The sequence below is a fragment of the Talpa occidentalis genome, unplaced genomic scaffold (genome assembly GCF_014898055.3).
Source record: "Talpa occidentalis isolate TD23 unplaced genomic scaffold, MPIMG_talOcc4v2.1, whole genome shotgun sequence".
Classification (NCBI taxonomy): Eukaryota; Metazoa; Chordata; class Mammalia; order Eulipotyphla; family Talpidae; genus Talpa; species Talpa occidentalis.
In genome coordinates this window covers 47,694,970-47,707,721 of record NW_026555331.1, presented here as the reverse complement: position 1 = coordinate 47,707,721, position 12,752 = coordinate 47,694,970, and positions in this window count along the sequence as shown.

Below are 12,752 nucleotides of genomic sequence, written 5' to 3'. Positions count from 1 at the left end.
CATGCAGTTTTGATGATTGTGGCTTTGTAGTAGAGTTTGAAGTCTGGGAGTGTGATGCCTCCATTTCCTTCTTTTTTTTTCAGGAGAGCTTTGGCTATTCGGGGTTTTTTGTGATTCCATATGAATTTCATCAATAATTGTTCTATTTCTTTGAAGAATGACATTGAAATTTTGATTGGAATAGCATTGAATCTGTATATTGCTTTTGGTAGGATGGCCATTTTAATAATGTTTATTCTCCCAATCCATGAGCAGGGGATGTCTTTCCATTTCTTTGTGTCTTCTTCTATTTCTTTTAACAGTGTTTTATAGTTTTCTTTGTATAGGTCCTTTACCTCTTTTGTTAGATTTATTCCCAAATATTTGATTTTTTTGTTTCAATAAGAAAAGGGATGGTTTTTTTTATTTCTTCTTCTTCAGATTTATTGTTTGTATATAGGAAGGCTACTGACTTTTGCGTGTTGATTTTGTATCCTGCCACTTTACTGAACTGATTGATGAGTTGAATTAGTTTTTCTGTGGAGTTTTTGGGGTTCTCTATGTATATTATCATATCATCTGCAAAGAGTGATAGTTTGACTTCTTCTTTTCCTATTTGGATTCCTTGGATGTCTTTCTCTTGTCTTATTGCTCTGGCTAGGACTTCCAGTATTATATTGAAAAGCAGTGGTGAAAGTGGACATCCTTGTCTTGTTCCAGATCTTAATGGAATTGCTTTCAGCTTTTCACCATTGAGAATGATACTGGCTGTTGGCTTGTCATATATGGCCTTTATGATGTTGAGGTACGTTCCTTGTATCCCAAGAATTTCAAGGGCTTTTATCATGAATGGGTGTTGCACTTTGTCGAAAGCTTTCTCAGCATCTATTGATATTATCATATGATTTTTATATTTCTTTTTGTTGATGTGTTCTCCATACAACTCTTGATCCAAGTGTCTGGGGGGAAAAAAGTTAGAAATGAGCTAAGATTAATTGAAATGGTGACTTCAATTTATATATGACTTCAATTTATACTGTATTGTTCCCATGGTTCTTACAACAGTCTATTAACTTATTTGGAACTCTATAGTGGGAGTATTTCTGAGCTAAAAACTTGGAGATTTTTTATTTAATAAACATGGTTACCCAAAGAAAAAGATAACCAACATGACCAGTGATCAGGAAAAGATTTATCTTGAAAATATTACTATGGTTTATTACTAGTTTTATACTTTAATGTACTTTTAACAGTTAATATGACTTGCTATGGGTTGCTTTCAACCAAAAATGATGCCTAAATATTTTAAGGCAACATGTTTTGTGGACAAATTAAATGAAAAACTTGCTTTAAAATGATATATTCAGTAAATCTGCCTGTTCTGCTCCCCACTCTGTCTCTGGTGAATCCTCTCACCCCTCACATCTCTGTTCTACACCCCAGTTCTTCTACATATAAATAAATAATAAATCTTTTAAAAAATAAAATAAAACTTCAGCTATAATGCTTTCTTTTAGCCTTTAGCATCATGCTTTTGTTAAGAAAGTTTAACACACCAGGGAATGAATATGAATCATTTTTAATTTTATTAATCTATTTATATTGCTGTGCATTGTCTGAATCACCAAAATATGTATGGGTTTTAAGGAACCTACTATTTTCTTTGTCTTTGCTTTTCAATAATCAAAGAAATTCATATCATATGTCACTGCTATAAGTGGGAAGATTAATTAAAGGTTTGTGATGGCATGCATTTCTGTACCTGATTACATAAACCCACTGAATTTAAGCAATTTAATAACATCTCTTAGCTGGTTATTTTATGGCAATAAATACAATGAAAAGAATCAGATTATAGTTTTTAAAAGAAAACAGAACAAGCATATTTATATCTAATTAAATTGATTTATTAGCTATTTTATAAAACTAGCACAATAAGGAAAATATTGCTAAATAATTAAAGGTACTCAATATTATAATATTGCATTTTTGAAATCAAGATGTCAGCTCCATAATGTAGATGACAACGGTTTAAGACCTGGGCAACAGAAGCTGAAGAGATTGAAAGAACAGGAATATGGAAAAGCAGAGCTGTAAGCAATGAAGAGATGATTTGGTGATTAAGGTTCTGCCAGTGTTCTGGAACCAATCCCAAACATTGGCAAGATAAGGGGAAAAGGAAGAGAAGGAGTCTAAAATTAAATATTAAAAGAAAATATTCCTAGAAATTTTACCTGTATTTGTTCAAATCTTAGTTCCACTGATTTTTACTGCATGACCTTAGGGTTCTATTACAAGCTTTGCAAAATGGAGATAGCATTTGTACCTTATGGTTACTGCGAATATTCAGGTAAATAATATTCATACCACGGCTAACTGAATTCTTAATAAATGATATTTTTCAGCTACCCTTATAGAGATCCTACATTTATTTCATGTATACACACCATTATCTTTGCACTGATTTCTACTCTTCTGGAACTTACATTTTAGGTGAGAGAAAGCATGTATAAGTAATGATAATAGATTATGATGTATGTAGTTTTTATGCAAGGTCCTCTAATGACAGAAAGATAAGAATTAAACTCAGCTTTCAATAGGTGACGGGAATCTATAAAGAGAAGCTTAATACTTTATTAATACTATTGATTATCCAAGGTAACATTTATCTTAGCTATTTTTGGGATGCCATAACAAAGTACCATACACTAGTTGGTTTAAACAGAATTTATTTTTTTATAGTTCTGGAGGATAGATATATAGTATTAAGGTGTTAGCATAGTAAAGTCTTGGTCTTCATGTGCTGGGATGGTCTTTGCTAAGTCTATGTATGTGCTGAAAATGCCATCTGGAGTCTCTTCCTCCTTATTGTTAGGAAGCAGACTGGGGGGCACTCTGGGACCCTCAAATCAGTATGCTCTAAATGGGTTCTGCTATCCACTGCATAAAGACAAAACAGTCTTAGTGTGTAAGGCCCTCAACAGAAAAGAACTTCACTACAATTCATGTGCAATAAAGAGACAATTAGTGTGCAATAGACAAAAGAGAAAAATACAGTTAAAATAGTTTCCCCATGCAACATCCAATTACCCATGAGTAAATGCCCAGCCAAACAGGGTTGACCCAAAGCATGGCCACTGAGGCCTGTAAGTTTGCCACAAGTCTAAGGCACCTTATGGGGGGTAACCATAGGAGAGAGGCAGAAGGGGCCAGGCAAGTCTGGAAGAAAATAGCAAAATCAAAAGATAAGTCATGATAAAGGCTGCCATTGTTGGCCTCCCCACAGATCTCTTATCCATGTCTCTGTCTCTTTCAAGGGTCTCCATCTACATCCCCCAAATCCTTGGTACAAGTCTAAGGCCAGGAAGCAAGAACGGCTTCTTTTTCACATCCTCTGCTCTACTTGCCTCCTCCAGGTATTCTTCCACTTTCCTTGCTTGTGTTCTCCCAGTCTTTTTTAGCTTCCCCTCGCTGCTTAGCTCCACCTTCTTTGGGTGGGGCAGGGAACCTGGAGACTCCCATTTCTATGAATATCACACTGTTACAGTATAAGGCCGCTAGTCCTATGGGATTGGTTCTCTACCCTTATGACCTTCTTTAACATTAATTGCTTCCTAAAATCCCTATCTCCAAACATAGTCACATCAAGGGTTAAAGGTTCAAGATTTGAATTGGTGGTGAATCGGGAGAAGTGAAAATTAAATCCATAGAAACATCTAGTTAGAGGCAGATACTAAGACTAAAGATCAAAGGAAAATGAAGGATACATAATCTGAGCAAAAGGAATCAGAAACTCAGACTAATATACCAGCAATTCTTCACCAACATTGAAATTCTTCAAAATAAGGAAAATGTTTTCCCCCACAAATTAGCAATGGAATATTTCCAGTTTTATAGGGCAAAGGCACGTCTTTAAGTGTGACTCATGCCTTGTGATGTTGTTCAATGGGAGCATATAAACTGGAGAAATTTTGATATAGAAACAGATAAGAAGCTACCTTCACGTGATTTGTATGAATGAGAAGGAAATTTTGTTGTTGTTAAAGTCACTTAGATATCAAATATAGATTAGCTGATCCTACACTGCCCTTTCCATGTATAGGAGATTTTTCTGTTTTGTTTAATTTTATTTTATTTCTGTTTTCAAATAACACTGGCCCCAATTTCCTAATTTGATTTAATGACCCCTAATGGGTCCTAATCTGTAGTTTGAAAAACATCCTTTAAAGAATACTAGAGTTCAGATAAGGTAATGGGATGCTTGCCATTCAAACAGATGGATTGAATCAGATTCTTAAAGACTTTGAGGCTATATTTCAGACTAATCACAATTAGATGGTTTCATTGTCTTCTTAGGTAGCTAAAACCTGACCCCAGGCTTCTCATTGATTGGTAACAATGGAAAGCAAACTCTAGAGACTTGTCTTTTTCAAAATGAGGCAAATACTATTAAAATATCATCAATATTAATGACACACTCCAAAGAAAGGACAAAGGAAATGAGATACCAATTTGGCAATGATTGTTTCTTTCCTTCTTGATCTGTGAAGTCTCAGACTCTTTCATTTTCACATACTGTCTCCCTCAATCTGTTAGAGGGAAAGGATGTCCTGAGTTAATTCCATGCAGGTTTTGTGGACTCCATCCCCACTCCAGACCAAAGCCTTCAAGACATTGGGAAAGACAAATCCCGTCACCACCAAAGGGAAGGTGGCTGGGCCCTGAGGGTGGAATTCAGCCAGGTTTGGTATAAAAACCAACCACGTGGGCCTTGGGGGGCTCGCTCTCTCGCTCGCCTCCTGGCTTCACAGCTCCTGGCTTGCGGCCAGCTCTCAGAGTGCCATTTGGGATTCCAGATCGGTGGATCAGGTAGGATGCATTTAACACATTGTCTCCCACTTTTCTCCCTGAGTTGTGCATTTCCTCATTTGCCCTTCCCTTGTAAATAAACCTTTTATTAACCTTTCGTGTGTGCCTATAGTAGAGTATTGATAAGTCCTTTTAAGCGCGCGGGTGAGGACCCACAGTCAGGCAACCTGTTTTGTATCGGGGCTGCCCTATAACAGTTTGGCGCCCAACGTGGTTTCCAAGTTACACCCGCCAGCCCAAAGTAACATCCCTCGCGTTGGTCACCATAAGCGCACTAGGTCTGCAGGACTCGCAGTGTAATCAGCGCGTGGGTGAGGACCCACAGTCAGGCAACCCGTTTTGTATCAGGGCTGCCCTATAACAAATCCAGGCTTCCTTCTCACTTTGTATCTATGACTTCCTGGAGCCTTCTGATGGTGGCATTTCCCTAGTTGCTCTTCCTCATTGAGGCTTGAATCCTCAAAATAAAAATGAAGCCAGCTGGGTGTTGAACTAATAATTTGGACAAACTTTAAGTTTTTTCTTAAAGAAAGGTTGTTTACTCTCTATACATGCATCTGTGCAGCAAAACCTTTTCTCCTAATAATTATGCTACCCTAACTGTAACAGGGTGGCCCCAGGGAAAGGAGAGGTTCCACATTCCTTGTCCCACCCAAGGGAAGGTGGAGCTGAAGAGGGAAGTGGAGAAGCTAGAGAGGAGAGTGGAGAAGGAAGCAAGAGGATGGTAAGCCAGGAGCCCTGAAGGTTTGAGAGTTCTGGAGTGCTCCTCTCCCTGCCCTGTAACACAACCATGAAACTTTAATGCAACTTGGAAACTATTTGCAAATGAATGAATGTCAATGCTGCACCATCAAACTTTTCTGGTTGTGCTTGATTATTTGTTTACTTTTAAGTTGCTCAAGAAAGAGAGTGCTGAGCTTTAGAGAGAACAAATTTCTATCACTTCTGAAAAATGTGGTTACCCTGGTGAATTCTAGGCTTATATCTGACTCAGACCACCCTCCTATTACTAGCTTTAATTTTATTTTTTAAAGATTTATTTATTTATGCATATAAGAACTGAGGTATAGGCCAGAGGTGTGGGGGTGAGAGTGATGAAGGACAAGAATAGAAAGACTGGAAAGGAGGTGCCCCAAGATTAGAACCTGACTCACAAGGAGGTGGGGGTCGAGGGGAATAACATGACTATTAACCAAGCTGTAGAGGTCGTGACCCTTAGGCACCAATGCCTTATCACAAGGCATGAGACCCAAGCAGGAGCAAATCAGGGAGTGGAGCACAGGCCTGAGGGTAAAGATATGGAGATTCAGCCCACCCTGGAATCTTGGTCCCTTCCTGGTTTTGCCTAATTATCTCAAATCAGCAACAAACAGGCCACTCTACAGAGGAGTGACCCCTCCCAAACAGAAGATGACTGTATCAGTGCAGTTTCTGCACAGGCTGGGGCAGCACTCCCACTGCCCACCTGTGCCTATGCAGGTGCTTCTTTTCACCAACTCTCTCCCTCTGCAGGGCAGCAGCCTCCTGCCCGCCAGTGACCTGTACCATGCTGGGACTTTTCACTGACCTCCCTCAGGGGAGGCCGGTCTCCTCAAGGCCACCCGCCTGCAACCATGCAGGTCTCTCTCAGCAAACCTGTCCTTTTTTCCTTTCCCTAATAAACCTGCTCTTTAAATATAACTAATGTCTCTGTCTCGTGGAGAAACTCGCGTGGGGAACTTGCCACATGCCGCTGAAATGGGAGCTCTGGTGAAACATTTCCCAGAGTGAACCCAAGGACCCCGCACTCTACAAAACTCCATCAAGAGGATTCACCAGAGACAGCGTGGGGAACAGAACAGGCAGACTGACTGAAGTACACTGCTGAGGGGAACAGCGGAAGAGTCAGGAGAGGTCTGCTGCACCACGTGGGTCAGCTCCCTGGCCGGGGATCTAACTCGCACTGCAGAGGCTGTGGATAGCTTCCTACTGCTTGCACCACCAGGGAGTCCCCACTAGTTTTTATTTTGAACCCTAAGGAGACTTTTGGCCTACTGTGTTTCTACTTCTAATGTTAGGAATATTTGATGACAAGAAGTCAAGCAAACTTGCTGCTGATAAGAACTTTTATTTTTAATTTTTTTCATTAAACCATTTTAATACTTCAACATAACATCGCAGAGGAAAATTTAAAACAGATTCAGACCTGACTTCTTCACAGGTTAAAAACCTCAATGTTAGTTAGTTTGAAGGAAAATGATTAGGAAATGTTTTTGCCAACATAGTTAAAAGAATGTTGTTCCTGCTTTATGTAAAGATTCTATAATCAGGGGCCTCCCTGGTAGTGCAAGTGGTGAACACACAGTACTATGAAGGTAACCATAGCCACTGCAACATTAGAGTGATCCCAGGCCAGGGAGGTGACCCACATGGTGCAACAGACCTTTCCTGACTCTCCTCTCCTCTCTTCTCCCCTCAGTAGTGTATTTCAGTCAGTCTGCCTGTTCTGTTCCCTGCTCTGTCTCTGGTGAATCCTCTCAACCCCACAACTCTGGCCTGTACCCCAGTTCTTGTATGCATAAATAAATACAATTGTTTTTTAATTCTATAATCTTTGGCATTGTAAAACAGGAGGAAAATGCTCTTGCCATAAGAAAATACATACAAATCACAACGTGTTAAATAAGCAAATTCACAAACAATTAACATTCATATATGATGTTGCCATTTGCCACTAAGCTGTCTAGAAAGAGTAGAAGTAAGGCATTTATTGTAAGGATATTTAAAGGCAGAAAAACAAATCAGAATAAAATTTAAAGATTTCCATAGGATACTTAATCTATTCACAATTTATCTTTACTACTGTTATAGGGCAGGGAGAGGGGCACCCCAGAACCCCCAAACCTGCCCGCTTTAAATAGTTTCTGCCATCTGCTGCATCAGGACAAAACATAAGAACTTTAATGGAAAGGAACTTTTATAAAATTAGTGTGCAATACAAACAAGACAAAGAATATCATTTCCAAACCAAGCACCCAAAGTTACCCATCCCCTAGTGGGTAAAAGTCCAGCCAAACAGGATTGGTCCAAAGCAAGGCCCCAAAGCCTGCCACAAGTCTAAAGCACCTTCCAGCAAGGACCCCTAGAAAAGGGTCAGAGTCAGACAAGTCTGGGAGGAAATGAGCAAAATCAAAATCAAGATAAAAGCTGCCATTGTTAACCTCCCCACAGAGTGCTCACTCACATCTTTTACAACCAGTCCAGGATCAAGAAGCCAGTGCAGCTTCTTCCCATGTCTCTCTGAGTCACATGCATCCACCATGTCTCCTTGCTCTCCATCCAACTTCCTCCTTACCTAAGTCTCCTCTCTAGCTTCTCCTGGCTCAGCTCCACCCTGCCTTGGGTGGGGCAGGGAACCTGGAACCTCCTCTTTTCCTGGGGTCCACCCTGTTACACTACTAGTTTCTACCTTGATTATGTAGGGTGGCTATTGGTTATTATTTAAGGCCACCTATAACAGTTACAATATGAACTAGAAACAAAGTTAGTAGTAGAAGATGGGTGCACCAGAGTTACAAAGGAGTAAGAAACATCTTAAGCACAGTCACAGAAATCTACAATGTTTCTACTGTGGAGTACATATGGGTATTAGAATTAATGATTCTTAAATGCTGATGCCAAATGAATTGAATATTTTTCCTTGACATAAATGGAAAACCATCAAAGAGCCTTTAAAGCACGGCAGAGGCCCAATTAATATGAAGTATAGATAGCAAACTTTATTGTTAATAGACATATTGGATGACTGGATTGGAGTCATGAGAGTCAGAGTAAGAATTTACACTAGAGGGCTTCCCCGGTGCCACAAGGGGTTAAGCACCGCACTATGAAGCAATCCACAGCCACTGCTGCACGGGTTCGATCCCCAGCCAGGGAGCAACCCACACGGCACAGCAGACCTCTCCTGCCTTGTCCTCTGCTCCCCTCAGCAGTGTGTTTCAGTCAGTCTGCCTGTTCTGTTCCCCACTCTGTCTCTGGTGAATCCTCTTCCCCACCCCCCGCATCTCTGGCCTATACCCCAGCTCTCGTGTGCATAAATAAATAAATCTTTTTTTTTTTTAAAAAGAATCTACACTAGAGCTGTTGTAGGGCAACTCCAAAGGAAAATTGATGGCCGTTTGCTTCAGAGAAACTCAGGACAAGACGCAAGGACAGGCACACAAAGAAAGGTTCATAAAAGTTTTGTTTATAAGGAAAATGAGAAGGGGGGAGGGGAGAGAGGGAGAGATTGAGAGATTAATTGGTCAATACATCCTACTGATAACACTGTTTGAGCTGGGACCCCTGGTGCACACTGAAAGCAGGCAAAACCAAGAGTCCCTAGGCCCACATTTGTTCATTTTTATACCATGCATGGCTGTTCAACTCCATCCTTCATTTCCAGCAATACCCCCTTCAAGAAGTCAAGAGTCATGGCAGACTCATGGCATGAAGGGAGTTGCAGTTCTCCATTCCTGGGATCTTTTTTAGGCATGGGGGTAGAGGTGGAATCCATAAAACATTGATGGGTGGAAGTTAGTTCAGGACATACTATTTCTCCAACAGAACAAGGACATTGAAATGTAAACTAGAGGGTAGAAAAGGTTTGTAAGACACCACAAATACCAAATCAACTGGAGTAGGGGATCAAGTGAATGTGAAAGTGTAGGAGAAACACAAATCAAGAAATGATCAAGTTTCCTTTCAAGGTGGTTGGATACATGGTGATGCAATTATAAGAATATATTAAACACTTGGTTTGGAGATAATGACATTCAGTTAAGTTTTGAACCTGTTGAGTTAAATAGCAAGTAAGATAGACCCAGGACACAGGTGTGGAGGTGGGTGAGAGGATTCACCAGAGACAGACCAGAGAACAGAACAGGCAGACTGACTGAAATACACTGCTGAGGGGAGCAGCGGGCAAGACAAGAGAGGTCTGCTGTGCCATGTGGGTAGCTCTCTGGCCACCAGGGGGATCAAACTCATGCTGCAGAGGCCTCCGACAGATTAACAGTGCTGTGCTCAAACCCTTGAGCCACCAGGGAGGCCCAAGAGCTGTTTTTTAAAGAGTTAAATTATGGAGTAATGTAGATGGTGATAAAAGTATAATATATCATGTACCAATGTATAGCTTTTCCGCAGTATTTATGTAGTTATTTACTTTTTATTGAGGTAACTGGCTTACCACACTGCATGTGATTCAGAAGCACAAATCACACCTTCTCAGATGCATGCCCCCACCAGGGCACCCACAGTCCTCCCAATAGTCCTTATTCCCACCCCCCCATTTGCTACCCCCACCATCATATAGTCTTAGTTCCACAGTCAGATTTCTAGGGTTTATTATTGATTTGGTTTTGCCTGATTCTTTGTTTTGTTTCCCTATAGTCCCCATATAAGTGAAGCCATCCAGTTTTAGTCTTTCTCCTTCTAGCTTATATTACTTAACATTATTCCCTCCAGTTCTATCCATGTTGTTACAAACAGCAAGAATTCATCTCCTTTTGTAGCTAAGTACTACTGTATTGAGTAGATATGTTGTAGAGCAACCCCGATACAAAACGGGGTGCCTGACTGTGGGTCCTCACCCACGCGCTTAAAAGCACTTATCGATGCTCTACTGCAGGCACATGTGAAAGGTTAATAAAAGGTTTATTTACAAGGGAAGGGGAAATGAGGAAATGTACAGCTCTGGGAGAAAAGTGGGAGACAAAGTTTTAAATGAGTCCTACCCGATCCGCCGATCAGGAATCCCAAAATGGCGCTCTCAGAGTTGGCCGCCAGCCAGGAGCGGTGAAGCCAGGAGGCGAGCGTTCGCGAGCCAGAGAGCGAGCAAGGCCCACGTGTTTGGTTTTTATATCCAACCTGGCTGCCCAACTCCACCCTCAGGTCCCAGCCACCCTCCCCTTGGTGGTGATGGGATTTGTCTTTCCCAATGTCCTGATGGCTTTAGTCTGGAGTGGGGGTGGGGTCCACAAAGCCTGTATGAGATTATCTCAGGACATCCTTTCCCCCTAACAGATATACCACATATTTTCTAACCCACTTATTTGTCCTTGGGAACTTAAGCTGCTTCCATAACTTAGCTTCAATATATAATTTTATAAAGTAAAAATAGATAAAGAAAAAAATCACCGTTGAGAAGGTAAAGAAGTAGGCATGATGAAAGCAATAGAAAAGTTTAGGAAGGAGGGGAAATTTGACATCATGTCATATAAAGAACACTGGTCCCTAAATGTCTTTAGTAAGAAGGTGATTTTTCCAGATAAATAAAGTCCTAGTAATATGAGGTACAGATCTCAAAAGGACTAACTTCACTCTAGTGACTCAAGCCAGTCACATATAATTACAATATGATTTTTGGGAAAGAAATCTACATTACAACAATATAAACCTACAGTTCCATTGGTATCAACTGCTTGGTGAGTGAAGCTCTGATTCTCTAGGCAGAACATCAGAAAGATGGCAAATCTGGAGAAGACATCAGAGACCTCATGAACAGAGAATCCAAAACTCAGATTGGTTTAATTTGGCTACTATAGGTATACTACTGTTACAGGGAAGAGAGAGGGGGCACTCCAGAACCCCCAAACCTGCTTGTTCTAAATACGTTCTGCCATCTGCCGCATCAAGACAAAACATATTAAGACCTTTAATGGAAAGGAACTTTAATACAATTAGTGTGCAACAAAGAAAAGACAAAGAATATTGTTTCCAAATCCAGCACCCAAAGTTACCCATCCTCTTGCTACAGGGCAACCCCAGTATGAAATGGGTTGCCTGACGGTGGGTCCCCACTTGTGTGCTTAAAAGTACTCATAATAAGACTCAATTGCAGGCACACACAAAATGGCTAATAAAGGATTTATTTACATAAGAAGGGGAAATGAAGAAATGAATAACTCAGGGAGAAAAGGAGATAAACTGGTGAATGTGTTCTACCAGTTCCGCTGAGCTGGAATCCCAACAGCACACTGAGAGCTGGTGCAAAGCCAAGAGAGACCCAAGGTCTTACCCCAATCTGGTTATATACCAGACCTGGTGGCTTAACTCCTCCCTCAGTTCCCAGTAATCCTCCTGTTAGGGGGGAAAGGATGTCCTAAAGCTAATTCCATACAGGCTTTGTGGGCTCCACCCCCACCCCAGGCCAAAACCAAAGACACTGGGAACTCCAAATCCCATCACCACCAAAGGGAAGGTGGCTGGGACCTGAGGGTGGGGTTAAGCAGCCAGGTTGGTATAAAGCCAGACACGTGGGCTTTGGAGGATTCCCCCATTTTGGCTCTCCGCCAGCTTGCAGCGTCCGGCCAGCTCTGAGAGTGCTTTTTGGGTTTCCAGGTCGTCGGATCAGGTAGGACGCATTAAAGACTTTATTTCCCTATTTTCTCCCTGAGTTGTACATTTTCCTTATTTCCTTTTCCCTTATAAATAAACCTTTTATTAACCTTTTGTGTGTGCCTGTAGTGGAGTATTAATACGTCCCTTTTAGGCGCACAGGTAAGGACCCATAGACAGGCAACCTGTTCAATATCAGGGCTGCTCTATAACACTCCCTTCTGTGATGATGACATTATGGGATTTGTAGTCCTTGGTCTCCTGAATCTCTTTCTCCTGGAGTGGGGGTGTATTCCATAAAACTTGTGTCTGTGGAGTTCATTCAGGGCTTCCTTTCTCCCCAACACTCTTATGGGTAAATGTCCAAACAAACTGGGTTGGCCCAAAGCTGGGCCACTGAGGCCCGGAAGCCTGTCACAAATCTAAATCACCCTTTGTTGGGGTCCCATAGTAAGAGTCAGAAACAACCAGACAAGTCCAGGAGGGAAAAAACAAAATCAAGATCAAGAGAAAAGCTGCCATTGTAAATGTCCCCACTGGTCTCTCAC